We start from the raw sequence: 12,573 nt of genomic DNA, 5'->3' as shown, positions 1-12,573 counted from the left end.
CTGGAATCATAGATAAACTTACTAAGTTGGGCATTAATCCCTATGTCACCCAATGGGTTGCTAAATGGCTTACTGATAGAACCCACACTGTAAAAGTAGCCGACTCCAAATCCAGCTCCAGACAAGTGACAAGTGGAGTACCTCAGGGTTCAGTCCTGGGGTCGCTCTTGTTTGACATCTACTTCTCTGAAGTACAGGTCAACACTAAGGGACTCTGGCTAACAAAGTTTGCAGATGACTGCAAACTGGGAGCCATTATTGAATCCCCAAATGATGTGGATACTCTACAAAAGGGCCTTACAGAAACAGATGCTTGGTGCCAGAGCCATGGGCTCAAGCTCAATGCCAAGAAATGTATTGTTATCCCCTTTGGGAAAAAACATGTATCCATGAATTACCATATAGGTGGCAGTACACTAAACACAGAAAGTGTGATAAGAGACTTAGGGACACAGGTGGACAGTGGTCTCACCTTCGATAACCACATCGCCACAACAGTCAGGAAATCCTTCTATGTGGCACACCTCATCACGAAGGGCTTTTCATCCAGAAAAAGGAGGTCATTGTCCCACTGTACTCATCCCTCATTAGACCCATTATAGAATACAACGCCCATTTGGTATGTACCTCTCAAGACATCTGCAACAACTGGAAAGGCCTCAGAAATACCTCACTAAAAGAATCACAGGCCTAAAGCAGATGCCCCACGCTGACCGCCTTAAAAACTCCAGCTATACTCTGTCGCATATCGCCTACTCAGAGGCGATCTCTGCTTAACATACAAGGCCATGTCAAACCCAGAGCTGTTGGACATGCTACACTTAAAGAAATCCCAATCCCTCAGAGCTACACGCTTCAGGGATCTAAACCTTGTCATCACAATAAACAAAACATGCTGGAGGGATAGGTTCCTGACCCAGAGACTCCCCAGACTCTGGAATAGATTGCCCATACATGTCAAGCAGAGTGCCTCTTTGGACCTCTTCAAGAGGAACCTTGTCGATTGGATGGGAGAAAGGAAATTCACCCCAGGGATCACGTCAGTCACCCTGCTAGACAGGGGTCCAGGAAAGTAAATAATGTGGGAAGAAATAGCCAGGGAATTGTTATGGCTAGGCTTGTATAGGTGCTAGGGCTGATAGCCTAGTACCAACCTATGAACCTATGAACCTAAGCCTAAGTCTTAGCAGCAGTGGTCCTAAAAAGAGATTTTGGCAGTTCCTTAATCAAATTCCTTTGTAGTCTTGTAAAGTGTGCCAGGTAGTACAGTGACCTAAAAGCAAATTTCACCAAAGCATACAAATGCTTCCCAAACATGTCCAAACCCTTGGATTCTCTGTTAGTGGGATGGACAAAAGAACTCTTCTCAGCAAGTTCCTTCTTAGTGGCTGCTGCCATGACTATAGCATCTACAGGCATTCTTTTGCTTCAAAACTCCTTTTCTACAGGAGGTGCCAGAATCTGATCTGGTCTGATTGGCTCAACTGTGTCTGCATCCGTTCATGTCTGGCTAGAGACCATGTCAATGAGCTCATCAGTGGGTGGAGTCACCCAGGGGGTAGACGAGCCAGACCCAAAAGCCTCTAGGAATACTGATTCATCTGAGGAAGGGTTATTGGTTAACCAACCACTTCTCTGCTTAAGGATCTTAAGGATGTCTTTGAATGAGACATCTTCAGGTGGTGATCTAGGGGACCCCTCCCATTCATCAAAATCAGTATCTTCAGTGATGGACTCCTGATGGGAGTCCAAGTGCCTCCTCTTGCACTTTCTCTTCTAGTGACTTCTGCAGTGATGTCCTCTAGTGAAGTGTCAGAAGAGCTTGAAATACCCTGCTGGGTAACCTAGAAACTCTGTTGGTTGTCCCTGTGGTATAGAATGATGGGACTCAAGGCACAGAGACACCTGGGATCCAGAGGAAAGATCCAAGGGAGTAGGATCCATCCATCCTGCTGAAGAAGAGAACACTCTTCACCACCTCAAAGGTAGAACACTGCAAGGATAAAGAAACCAATGGAACTGAGAAGCCACGCTTCCACTCCATTGGCAACCCTTGCCCTGAAGTCATTCCACCAGAGGTGGAGGTCAGAGCTGAGCTGTCCAGTGTCGAGGCTCCAAGGGGAGGAGATGGCTTGAAAACCTCAGAGTCGACTCTAATGCCTCACATCCAACAGGGGATGCTTCAGTTCCAAGTCATCTGGCTGCAAAAGCATCAGAGCCTGTCTACTCAGAGTTAGCTGTGGAGCAGAAGATACCAACATCTTTAGATCCAATCCAGATGGACCTGGAATGCTCAAATGCAGGGGCTCCAAAATGATAGGCTGGATCAGAGAAGGAGCTAATATTGGTGGAGTAGACGGAACATGGGCTTTCTGGCCCAAAGGGGTAGTAGTTGGAAGAACTCCCATCTGTAGAAAACTGAGAAAAATGTCCTCATCATTCTGTGGACATCAGCTTTGGTCAGACTTCTGGAAGAATGGGAAGAAGCCATCGATGGAGACCTAGACTGCCAGCATGATTTGAGGTAAAGGGAAGGTACTCTAGAGGGTATCATGTCTAAAGATGGGGAATACCTTGCCGTAGGCAAAGGCCTCATATCCAAAGAGCTAGGAACCGAGGAAGCCTTTGTTGACTCAGAAACTGACTGAGCAGGAGCAGTCTTTGGATCTGACCATTGCTTTTTCTTTGGTGATTCCATGGTAGTAGGATCCTAGGAGTCAAGGACCCGGAAGGCCTTGAAGACTTGGATGAATGCTCCTTTGTCTTGGATTTGGGGGATTGAGTCCCAGAAAAAGCTTATGAAAAAGATGAAGGTAGTAATTCTTTCAGGATTAATTTATTCTTCCTATCCAGCACTGCTCACAGATTAAAGCCTTGCAGATAGAACAGTCTACCTGAAGATGGTCTGTGCCCAAACACTACTTAACACAAAACATGAACATCTGATACAAGCAACTTGTGCCCGCATTTCTGGCACTTCTTAAAGCTAGAAGGGCCTTTTTCAGACATTCTGAAGATACTAGTGAAAGTAAGAATCCAAAAACAATTTTTTTGTTATATAAACTATTAACGGTAGAAATAAATAAAAAAATTAAAAAATTACCAACAATGGTAATTATAACTACACTGAGAAACATGCAGGAAAATGAGGAAGAAAAAGATTACCATCTATGGAAAAAGAAACTACATTAAAGACTTGTAAAAAGGAGTATTTAGAAATAGAAAACTGTTAAATGTAATATGGAACAAAAAAGTAAATGCAATAAACTTCTCTCTATTTTTAAATGGTCAAGAGCTTAAGGCAACCACGTCCAAACGCAAAAGTGACAAATGAGATCTAAGTATGTTAGGGGTTGGTGCATTATGGGTAAGGGAGGAGCTTGAGAGGTTTTTGGTGGCCATGAGCTAGAATAACAGCTGAGTTGGATCCAAAGATTGGTTCTGAACCCAACTGTTGAGGAATGAATGAAAATTGACAACATTAGATCAATAGTTTTAATTTGTGATAGTGTGATTGCTCAAAGCTGTTTTCTCTTATGGCCACTGAAGATTTCTCTTATGGCCACTGAAGATTCAGTGGTTTGTGTACCTGAGGGAATAGTTTCTTGCTAAGGTTGCCACCCATCTTGTTGTCAGCAGGACACTCACGGCTTGAGCTGCCTCATCCCGTTGCCCACTGTGGAAAGTAGTGGGACTTGAAAAGTCCCGCTTTTCAATCGCACTGAATTCCAGTGGAAAAGCCGCAATTACTTTCCACAGCAATTCAGTTACGTCACCAATCTGGACCTGCAGGCAAAGCTGCTGCCTGTTAGGTCCAGGTGCTGTAATTCATGCAGCAATTGGCTGCAATTCATGAAAGGGGTGGGGATTGGGACAGGAGGAGCCCTGCAAAGATCGTGGCCAGGAGCTCAAACACAAAATGAATGCGACCTTTTTGATGATAATCATGCATTTCTAAAACCAGGTGGATTTGTACATCATGCATGAGTAGTCAGTCAACGGGCATTCTTGAGAATGGGGTTATGAGTCCCAAGTGCTGTCTGTCAAGTAAAATACATGTAAATGCTTGTTGTGTTTAAAGAAGGGCATATGCAAACGCTACTATGGAACAAACTAAAAGGTTTGTCTGTATAAAGGTTTCGTAGTCAAAAACTGGGTTACTTAAGGTTGTTCTTACTTGTAATGAGACAATGGCAGTTTATCTGTTCTTCATTCACATCATTATGTGAAAGGTGAAGTTTAAATGTTAATGTTTCTCACAAAGGTCTAGCAACTTTCTCTCAGGTAATTAGTATGGGGGGGGGTCTATGTAAAATACCATTGGTCGTTGTAGAATGCATGCTAACTTCACCCTGAAAAGAGGAGTGATTATACAAAAACACTGAACTCATAGCCGACTTGAAATGCTGCCTTCAGTCTCCCATGCTAAATCAGGCCTTTTGCTAACAACCGACATTGATAATTTCCATTTACTAACAAAAACACTAACACTTTATGTTATTTAATATTTATTATTACGTCATTTGCAGGTTTAGACACCTTTTGTCCTAATGAGTCAGAGCACAGTTAATAATCACAGCAGTTTGGAAGTTTTTATTTTATTAATTATGTTGCATTTTACTTGCAGTGAAAAAAATGAATGGTCTATAAGTTAGCAGGTTCCAGCGGCTGGCCAGTCAGCTAGCCACTTCAGCAGCCAGCCAACCAGCCACTTCAGCAGCCAGCTAGCCAGCTAGCTAGCCACTCCAGCAGCCATCCATCGTACCCATAACAGCATCCCCTACACTGCTCCTGTGGTGACGTTATGGCAGAGGGTCTGGCCAGTGTCATATTGGCCACACCCCCATGTCCCACTTTGGCCCATTGAAAAGGGGGCAACCCTATTTCTTGCTGTGAGTGACAAAGACATGCATTCATGGGGCTACGTATCAAGGAAATACACAGGAAATTTATTTGAAATACCATCTTGTATGTGAGTCAGGCTTTACCTGACTTTTGCATTGGTACTGGTCTCCATTATTGTAAATATTATAGTCCTTCAATTCATATATAACAATTCTGTCTGCACCTATTGCTGGCCGCATACACTATTTTCTATGATATACATATGTACGTTGATAGATACCTAGATTTTCTATATTTATAGTGTTATACTGACTCTTTAGATTGGAGAAAGTGTTGTGCTTTATGAGGTTGTACCTGAGTTACCCTTAACAAAATGAATATTATGACACAGCCAGACAAGCTATCCAAAATGAAACAAGGCTCCATAGCACTCAGTGAGAAACATGTGAATCTTGGGGTATACAATGGCTAACATCTATGGAAGAAACTGGATTTCTGAAACCTGGTCAAGAGAGGAGACTTGAGTGAGCTGTGTGAAGGTGTACAGGAAGTCTGAAGCTGGAAGTTATCACTAAGTCTAAAAGGGATAGGAGCTAAGGGAAGTTACTATGCCTATGTGGTAAAGGCGGTGAAAATTACTGGTGGCTGTAAGTACTGTTTTCTTTGGAAAATCCCACATGAAGGAATGCACATCTGTAAATTTTGTTTCCTGTAGGGAAATTATATGAAGGAATATCGCAACTGTGAACCGCACCCTAGAAGACTGTTGCAAATGAAATTGATTAATTTCTGTTACTCCTCGGTTTTGCTGCAAGAAAGTTTTTTTTTTGTTCATATTATGTTATCGAAAGATAACGTAATCGAACAGCTGAAACATCGAAACGGCCGCATTTCAAAACTTTTATTGTGGGGGGCTGCACCCCCCGCTAAATATATATTCCAACTCCGAGATTGCACTACAGTGAGGAAAGGTCAAATATCCCAATCTGCACTGTACTGCGATCCCATAATTCAAACTTCGAAATGCGGCCGTTTCAATGTTTCAGCCATTCGATTACATTATTTTTTGATAACGTAATAGGAACCCCCTTTTTTCGTTATTCCTGTAAATAAACCCGATCTAATTGAGAAAGATATTTACATGAACTGGATTTATTTCTCAAAGCTTTACCGAATAATATAGATAAACAGACAGATGTTTTACATGCAGTTAATCCATAAGCAATTCCCTGATATGTAGTATTGATCCATTTTAATTGGAGTTCAGAAGTATGTCACTGAAAGCTGAATACCATTCACTTACACATTTGCGTTACCTGTGTTCATTAAGGTTAATTACTAATACAATAACGGAATTACTACTAAAAACATCTGAAATACATGGCTTAGTCTTAATGTTTTATATTAATAGAAACAGAGAAAATTAACTTAGATCTACTGTTTCAGAAACCACTGATATGTTAAACTAGCATATTTTTAAGTGTAACAAATTTAATTGTAAATTGCATGCTCAAGGTACAGTGGATGTAAAAAGTTTACACACCCCTGTTAAAATACCAGGTTTTTGTGACATAAAAAATGAGACCACAATAAATCATTTCAAAACTTTTCCCACCTTTAATGTGACCTGTTACCCTTACAATTCAATTGAAAAACAAACAAATCTGTTAGGGGAAAAAATATAAAAAACATACAATAAACTGGTTGCGTAAGTGTGCACACCCTTGAACTAATAGTTTGTTAAAGCACCTTTTGATTTAATAACAGCATTCAGTTTTCTTGGGTACACACCTGCCATAAATTAAAGAGAGTCTGATTAACCCCACATAAAGTTCAGCTGTCCTAGTAGGATTTTCCTGACATTTACTTAGTTACCTGCTACAGCAAAAGCCATGGTTAACAGAGAGCTTGCAAAGCATTAAAGGGATCTCATTGCTGAAAGATATCAGTCGGGAGAAGGGTAAAAAAAAATTTTTCACAGCATTGGATATACCATGGAACACAGTGAAGACAGTCATCAAAAAGCGGAGAAAATATGGAAAAACAGTAACATTGCAAAGAACTGGACATCCCTCCAAAATTGATGAAAGACAAGACAAAAACTGGTCAGGGAGGCTACCAAGAGACCTACAGCAACACTGAAGGAGCTGCAGGAATTTCTGGCAAGTACTGGTTGTGTATTACATGTGACAACAATCTCCCGTATTCTCCATATGTCTAGACTATGGGGTAGGATTGCAAGATGGAAGCCTTTTCTTACACAGAAAAACCTCCAGGCCCAGCTAAAATTTGTAAAACAATACATCGTCTCCCAAAAGCATGTGAGAAAATGTGTTATGGTCTGATGAGACCAAGTTTGAACTTTTTGGCCACAATTCCAAAAGGTACGCTTGGCCAAAAAACAACACTTCGCATAACCAAAAGAACACCATCCCCACAGTGAAGCATGGTGGTGGCAGTATCATGCTTTGGGGTTGGTTTTCTTCAGCTGGAACTGGGGCTTTAGTCAAGGTGAAGGGAATTATGAACAGTTCCAAATACCAGTCACTTTTGGCCCAAAACCTTCAGGCATCTGCTAGAGTGCTGAAGATGAAGAGGAATTTCACCTTTCAGCACGACAATGACCACAAGCATACATCCAAATCAAAAAAAGAATGGCTTCACCAGAAGAAAATTAAAGTTTTGGAATGGCCCAGCCAGACCCCAGACCTAAATCCAATAGAAAATCTGCGGGATGACCTGAAGAGGGCTGTGCACAAGAGATGTCCTCGCAATCTGACAGATTTGGAGTGATTTTGCAAAGAAGAGGGGGCAAATATTGCCAAGTCAAGATGTGCCATGCTGCTAAACTCCTACCCAAGAAGACTGAATGCTATAATTAAATCAAAAGGTGCTTCAACAATGTATTAGTTTAAGGGTGTGCACACTTATGCAACCAGCTTATTGTATGTTTTGTATTTTTTATATCTTTTCCCTAACAGATGTGTTTTTCAATTGAATTGTACAGGTTATAGGTCACATTAAAGGTGCAAAAAGTTTTGAAATGATTTACTGTGGTCTCATTTTTTTTTATATATCAGAAAAATCTGGCATTTTAACAGGGGTGTGTACACTTTTTGTAGCCACTGTATGTCTATATGTGTGTATATCTATCCATATATATATATATATATATATATATATATATATATATATGATCAACACCTACATTATAGCTGAAAATAGTCCAATGGATCAACCCACCTTCATGGTGGGAGGGTAGCATAATGGTTAAGGTGCTTACCTTAAAAACACAAGGTGCAGGGTTTGATTCTCAGAGGGGGTAATTGGCTAGGTTCAAAATGGTCCATAAGGGCAGTTAGCCTAGTAATAATCTATGACTATGACTCATGGCTGATAGACAGTGAGGAAGAAAGAATGCTTTTCATTCTTTATACCTTCCACACACCCTTAAACTAATACATCGTCGAAGCACCTTTTGATTTAATTACAGCATTCAGTCTTCTTGGGTAAGAATTTATCAGCATGGCACATCTTGACTTGGCAATATGTGCCCACTCTTTGCAAAATCACCCCATGTCAATACTTTAGCATATTGTTTTGCCCTGTCTTGCTCTCATGCAGCTAATTCCTTTCAGCATTTTTATTGTGTTTGCACTTGTATCCCATTTGAAAGTAATGATATCAAAAAACTGCCATCAAGTCTGATTCATGTTTAAAGAAAAAAACATGGAGAGGTACCTGAAATGTCCTCTGAAGTACAACTGATAAATTATCTTGTTTTCCATCCATAGAACAAAGTTTGCTTACTGTCAACATTTGCTGCCCAAGCTCTAACTAGTTCCTTAAATAAATTTGTGTTCATTTTTCTAAAGTAGCCAGCACATTTATATACCTCTATGTAAAACATGACTGACTTTGAGAAACAGCACATCCAGTGCTGTATCCTGATTGCATTTTGTGGTCTTTTGTCTCTTTACTTATTTGTTTATTCATTTCATTTGTTACCTCTTTGTATGTAGAGTGGACCAAAAAACTCTTTCAGCCACAACCCATACCAAAGGTATACAACTGTGACAATAGGAGGTACTGCCAGGTATTCCAGGAGAAGTAGGGCACTGGATGTGTAACATATGCCAGCACAGCTAGCTGGAATTTAATAAAGAATTATAATTTATTTGAATATCAAACTGATTTGTACAGATTCTTGTGTTGTAAATGTATTTGTAAGGTTACTTGTGTTAAAATGTATCAACAGTGTGCCCTGCTGGAAAGCAAAAAAATTTACATGCATTATTGTAACTGTTTAAAGATATACGTTTTAACACAGGATACTGGAAGAGAACAGAATAAGCCGAGTCCCAGCTAATGCTGGAAAATAGCTGAAATTAAATTAGGTTATAAAGATTGTATCTTACAGTTCTGATTGCAGCCAGAGACAAGATGTCTTTGAGAAGCCTGGCTTAGGGTCTGCAGCAGATCTGAGCAAAGCTCTGTCTGTGTGTATGGTAACACATAGGTGCTAAAATCCTGACAGTTTCAAATGTTGGTGATAGTGTGGGAAAGTGAGTCAGATGACCAGATGTGATGTCATCCTGTGAGCTCTCCCAAAAATCATATTTAGGTATTATATTGAGAAGTCTCTCAGTCAGACTATGCAGTCTCTTTCTTGGAACTTGACAAAAAAAGAAGACCATTCACCTACTCCATCTTGCCTTGCTCTAGTTAGTAGAACAGGGAATAGTATTTCTTACATTAGTCAGGAAAATATAGTGAGATTAGTTAAGTATTGTTTTACTTTAACTGTGTGGACCTGTCAACTTGTGTTATTTTTAATATTTCCTGAGATTGAAACTCTGGTGTTTACTTTAAATATATATTTAGCATTTCCATGTTCTTTTATTATTTTTATTAAATATATTTAAACTTCTCATTGTGGCTGGTCCTTTTAGAAAATATTTAAGCTTTGAGAGTATTTGCATATATTTATTTTCTGATAACTGTAGCCACTCCTGAAAGCGTGGCTGTTTGGTCAACATTACCATTTGCATTAATATTAATTTCACTCAGTATAACTGGATACTTTTTTAAGAGCCCTATAGTAACTGACTGATGGTAGAAAATCTACCTTATAGTCTGAGCAAAGTTGGTATAGTGGATAATCTGTGCCATCCTTTCCCAGATGTGTGTGTGTGTGTGTGTGTGTGTGTGTGTGTGTGTGTGTGTGTGTGTGTGTGTGTGTGTGTGTGTGTGTGTGTGTGTGTGAAAATTAAATCTCAAAGAGTATGCGTGTGTCAGCTACTTGGAGCAGGGACAAGAAGCACTGGTTTCACAGTGAGGGTGCTGGAAGTCTTGGCTTGGATACTCCACTGAGGTCTCAACCTTATAGCTGTGCCAGTGAGGAGCATTACTGGGGACCTGGAGAGAGACAGAGAGAGAGGAGCCTTACTGGGGACCTGGAGAGAGACAGAGAGAGAGTAACCCAGACCGTGGGCTGAGTCTGTTCCCTGTGTGCTCTTAAGGGAAATTGTACTTGATGCAGAGAGGTCTGCATCTGGAAATACTGTGTATCCATTTGTATTACAAGTGAACATCTCTCTCCGGTGTCAGTGGTGAGGATTCAGACTCCTTGAATACTACCCCAGAGTGTGGTAGTCACAACTAACAAATGAAACAAAACAGTTAAATATAAAATAAGGTAGTTGCAAATATATAAGATAAAAAAATCCAAATAATATCAAAGTGAAAACATTAAAACAGACAAGTTAATGGGAAGATGGTTCAACAGAAGTGGTATTCTCTGTGATATACACCCATCCCTTCAACAAGTTTTGTCAATCTTGCAAAAGAGATTGAGGTCCCTTGAGCAGGTGTTTCGGATAACATAGGACTTCTGAATGCATAATAGGTCTGACAGAACATGGTCTGTAGAGGCTTTGTGAGGCAGAGGTTGCATCTCAATATTCTATATGGTACCAAGAAGAGAGAAAAGGCTTTGAGATGGTTTGTGTAGGTTTTGTAATTTAGACTCTTGATTATTTAATGAGGTCATTCCCGATGTGACAAGTGTTTACTCAGTTACATACAAAAAGAGGCATTATACTCAATGACTGTCCTAAAGAGTAGTGAGTATAGAGGAACTATTACATCCTCAGATCTTGATGCTATACTCCTACATGTAAACTGTAGGATGAAAAAGGACTCCCTTACAATAGTGAATACATGGTGATCAAAGGACAATTAATTGTCAACAGAGGTACTTAGATCTGAAACTATAGGATTAATTTCCTGGGGGGTTTTGTCATTGTGATAGTTATAAAACCAGTCATGTTTGTTAAAGGATACAATTGTATATCTCTGGGAATTTAGTTTCAGCCTGTGATTTAGTCACCAACTATTTGTTTGGGACAGTCTGTCTTGTAGGATCCTGGTGTTCTTAGAAGAGTTTATGACAGCACCAAGTTTGCAGTCATTTGTAAATTTGGTCAACCACAATCTTTTTACATTAGCTATGATCTCAGAGAAATAAATGCCAAAGAGAAGGCTTTATCTATGAGTTGTTCACAATCTCTTTTGGCTCATCATTTATCAAAAATTAATATTGAAAACGGTGAGCCAAAAAACCTAAAACAATGTAAACATCTCCCCAAACCACTACAAAAATTATATATACCAACTCCATGGTCACACCTCAGTAAATAAATGGGGACCCCTCTAACAAAGCACATTGCTACCTCACACAATAAAAAAATCACTGTAACATTAAAGTCTTACATTAAAGCTACTCAACCACCAATGCAGCAATCACCTGTAACTATGCCAAAGAGAAGTGGCCCAAGGACTGAACACTGGGACACTCCACTAGTGACAGATCTTTTTAGAAGAGGTACAGCCACCTACACTTACTGCCTGTGTTCTGTTTTAGAGCCTATTTGCTATCCAACAAGTTATACAGGTTACCAATTAATTGGCAGAATTTATCTATGATGCCTTAATATGGGATGGTGTTGAACACCCTTGCAGGCTGTGGATAGCCAGTGTGCACTGATCTGCCTTCATTCATTGCCTTGTGCCTCATTGACTTTTCTAAAGTCAACCAGGTTAAGTAGGTAGGACCTGCACTTGATGAATCCAAAATGGGATGGGTCAAGTGTCTGTAGGTCACATATATCCCTATTAATCAGTTATACAATGATCTTTCTGATAGCCTTACAGATGAGGATGGTCAAGCTTATAGGTCTGTAATTACCTGGATTCATTGCAGCCCTACATTTGTGCAAGGGAATGACTACTGTTGTTCTCCATTCATCTGTCACAAAGCCTGTTTTGAGGCTAATGTTGAATAGACTCTGTAGGGGGACTGCTCATTCTTGTTTCAGGGTATTCAGCAGGCAGCCTAGTAATGTTAAGCAGCTCCTTAGATGCAGTGTTCTTACCCTTAGCTAGTGCCTTGAGAATTATGTTTCTGGGAAATTTGATCTGAGAATATTTGAGGCAGGGATGGAAACTGGAGCTGAATTTGTCCACTAGTATATTGGCTATGCTCTGTGTCTGAGTATATGATACAAAAAGGTTATATACTCACCATAACGTTCCATCTGTGTTGTCAATCTTCATTCATTCTTGACAGATGGGAATTGGTTCTGATCCATTATACAACTCATGCCAGCCAAAAACTCTCGAGCCAAGTCTCTGTCCACAATGCCCCTGTGTTCATTACCTCAGATC

Source organism: Protopterus annectens, chromosome 2.part0, assembly GCF_019279795.1.
Source record: "Protopterus annectens isolate FY-2018-M chromosome 2.part0, PAN1.0, whole genome shotgun sequence".
In the NCBI taxonomy this organism is placed as follows: domain Eukaryota; kingdom Metazoa; phylum Chordata; order Ceratodontiformes; family Protopteridae; genus Protopterus; species Protopterus annectens.
The sequence above is the reverse complement of the archived record's forward strand: the minus strand, read 5'-3'. Positions refer to the sequence as shown.